This window comes from Vigna umbellata, chromosome 6 (assembly GCF_029865625.1).
Source record: "Vigna umbellata cultivar VRB3 chromosome 6, Vumbellata_1.0, whole genome shotgun sequence".
Lineage (NCBI taxonomy): Eukaryota > Viridiplantae > Streptophyta > Magnoliopsida > Fabales > Fabaceae > Vigna > Vigna umbellata.
In genome coordinates, this window is record NC_142170.1 from 32,910,723 (window position 1) to 32,914,661 (window position 3,939).

Consider the following 3,939-nt stretch of genomic DNA (forward strand, 5'->3'; position numbering starts at 1 on the left):
ACTCGATTCGACTCAACTTGATGACATCTAGCCATGGCCAAAATACATTCAAGAAGAATTAGAGTCATCTGTGGAAGATGGGTTTAGACTCTCTCTTGGTTCATCTCTAGTGATCATGAAGCTTCGAGGGTTACTCCCTCCACCACCACACTATTCTTCCTACACCACCACACCCTTATCTTCAATTTTATTTTATTCCAAAACTACCCTTCAATAAATTTATTTTTACTTTTACCCTATTTAATCTAAAAAAACCCTAATCTTCTCTCCCTTTCTTTGCAACCGCTTACCCCACAACCCCACACCCCACATAATCTCATTTCTCTCATTCTCTCTTTTTCCTACTCTCTTCATCTTTCTTTTCTTTTTTTTTTGACATCTGTTTCTTCCCTTCCTCCATTTTTTTCCTTCCATGCCTGCATCGTGTGCTTCCATTTTGTTGTGTTTGTGGTTTGCGAAGCGGAGTGTGGTTGTCCTTGGTTTCCTCTCTTCAGATCCAGGTTGGTTTGCTATTTAGGTTTCGTATGTGCTGTGATTTTGATATGTTGTGTGTTGTGCTATTGTATGATGTCTATTATGTCCATGAAATCACTAAAATCAAAAGGCCAAAACAGATATGGAAGATCCATTTGGCCTTCAACGGATGTTACGGATGTTCACATCCATTGAAGGCCAAACGGATCTTCCATATGTGTTTTGGCCTTCCGGTTTCAGTGTTTAGTTTTTTTTTAATTGTTTTAGGTTTATTTATAGAATATATTTATATATTTAAATTTTTTATATAATTAAGCCAAAACACAATACTGTAATGCATTTTGAAAGTGTGAATTAGTGTTTAATTTTTTTTCCTTTATTAGTTTAATTTTTTGGCTTTATTTATAGAATATATTTATGTATTTAGCATAATGTACAATAGCATAGTGGAGGAGAAAAGAAATAGCATAATGAAGGAGGAAATGTGATCTCCGTTGTGGGGATGCATTACATTTTATAGTGGGACCACTTTTAATGGGTGGTTGGACGTTGGTGCAAAGGAAATTTGTTTACCAACCATTTTTAACTCTCTAACAAAAGTAAATGAAGGGTAATAGAGGAATATGGTGGTATAGGAAGAATAGCGGGGTGGTGTAAGGAGAAACCCTTTGAAACTTCTACCAGGGTAAGAATAATTTTTGGCCTTGTATTTTGAGCCAAGTAGTATATGATTTATTTGAACTTTGTATTATGAGCCTAGTAGTATAGGATTTATTTTAGGCCAAGTAGAATTGGGTTTTGACCACTCAAGTCAACAAAGGGCCAAGACCCAGTGTTGACTAAAGTGGGACATGATTTTGGACTTATTAACTAAGGGATCAAAGTTTTATCTAACTTAGTGGACAAGGATGGGTGGGCCATCCATGCCAAAAGTCATCCTCACAACATATTGTCCACCATTCCTACTCATAATTTAATCCCGTCAACTAAAACATCATTGAATCATAAATCACTAAACACCTCAAGTCTTGTTTCCTTTCATACTTATCAAATTTGATTTATCAATTCTCTCATCAAACCTATAAACCTAACTACCCTGGCCTTCTAAATTTTCTACTCCTCACGTCCCATATCTTCATCTTGATTATTAGTTTGATTAACTAATTACTTCACTTATAAAATAGAAGGTACTTAAAATCTAGTACCAAATTCACTCACTAATCATATATGCAAGATAAACGATTTCCCAAACCTAAAACAAATTTACTAGCAGTACCACATTTCAAAAGACTCAAGATAGTGAAGGTTTGCAATTCATATAAAACATCCAATTCAGTGACAACTAGTTCATTAGGAGGAACAACATATCATATATAATCAAAGAATTCCTATCAAGCATAAAAACAAATAATGTGAGTAATCAATTATATCTCTAACAACATTCATATAAGAAAAACACTAGAACAATCAAAGTTAAACATCAGTACCTATAAAAGCTCACTCCCCAAAGCTCCAAAATCATTGTTCTAATACCATTAATGTAACATCCCTTCTTGAAGTGCCATGGGAAAATTTTCCACTTTATTAATCAAGAAAGAAACGTAATCTAATGTTGTTACAATACACAAATTTTAATAGGAATTTTCATTAAATAATAGTTCACTTCAAAACTAATACTGGAAAATTTTTCCAAATATTTTAAACAGGAGATTATCTTTATTTCAAGAACATCTTATACATTATTTCCATTAGATAAACTTTAAATATAATTGTCCATACCTCAATTAAATACACTACAAGAAAACTGCATTTTATATACGGATTATTATATATGGATTTTAATATGTATGTATTAAACATGTTACATACGAATATTACATACAAATTTATTATATACGGATTTTTCCATATATAATAAAAAAAAATTACATACAATTTATCGGTATATAAACTCCGTATGTAACTTAGTGCATTTGGATGGAAACATTTCTAGAATGTTATATACGGATTTTTAATTAATTAATAACTAGAAAAATTTAGAAAAAACCTGGAACTTCTTGTAACTTTGAAAAAAAACCCTAAGTACAACTCTCCTGAACGAATCCCTCACTCACTCAGTGACTCTTCCTTCTTCCTTCATTTCGGATATAAAAAAAACCCACAAATCCTTTCTTCTTTCTTTCCTCTGATAGAAGAAACCCTCACATGTTTTTGTTTCCCTCCTTGTAGCCACGCGTTCTTCCTTTTCCACGTCTTCATTCAGACTCCATCATCAGCCACGTCCATTTTCTCTCTCGCGCATTAGAGAGAGCAGCTTCATTCTCGCGTTCTTCTTCCGCAATAGCATTTTCTTCTCGAGAGCTCACCATCTCCTTCTATGGTTTCGTCATCCTTTCACCTTTTTCTTGAAGTTTCACCGATTAAATCCTCTTTTACTCCGTTCAATCTCGTTTTTGAATCGATTAATCGGTTCATTTTGAGTTTCCTCCCTTTCTTGGGTTCCTTCGGTCCAGATTAGGGTTCCTACTCTATTTAGGGTTTCTGTGAGTCCTATCTCTGATTTGGTTTGTTCTCCTTCAAATTCTCTCTTCTATTTGTGTCTAGGGTTAGTGCGAAGAAGACACGAGGCCACGGGATCGCTTGCAATGCGGAGAAGAGACGAGGCCAGTTTTTATCAATTTTATTCATTGTCTCTGCATAAAGAAATTTCTTTTCCTGCTTTAAGAATATTGTTTAGTAGGATCGTGGAACTAAGGAAATTCACATGATATTCAATTTCTTTTGCAGGTTGGTGAGAGGGGGATAGAACTATCCGGGGGACAGAAATAAAGGATTGCAATACCTCGTGCCATAGTTAAGAATCCATCAATCCTTTTACTAGATGAAGAAACCAATGCTCTGGATGTGTTAGTTAGTTGTATGAACATTGAGGAATATTGAGTCATCAATGTTTTTATCATGTCAATCGGTGATACTGTTTTGGTTTAGGGTTCATTATCTACATAAAGTGATTTCTATGCTTTAAGTTTGAAATGTGGTTAAATTTGAGACATTATTTGCATCTATGTAGAATATATTGTTGTTGCGATGACTGAAGCATCTTTCTTGTTTTTAATTTTTTCCCCTTTTATTTCTTTGTGTGTCCATTTGTGTGATTTCTTCATGATGTTGGTTCGTATTGGTTGTATATGTGTGTTTAGGAGTTGAATTTGCAAAATTGTAGAAGACCTAAATCTGTTTAGTAGAAGTCTTGGGAGGTATTTTAAATTATTCAAATTTCTGGAACTCGTTGAGATGAAAGCAGTCATTTTAATTATATGAATTTTAATGTGTCTATTCAGACCCTGATGCTGAAGTTATGGCCTTGTCCCCCAAGAGTCTTTTGGCCATAAATAAGTTCATTTGTGAGATCTGCAACAAAGGATTTCAAAGAGACCAGAACCTGCAACATCATAGAAGAGGCAC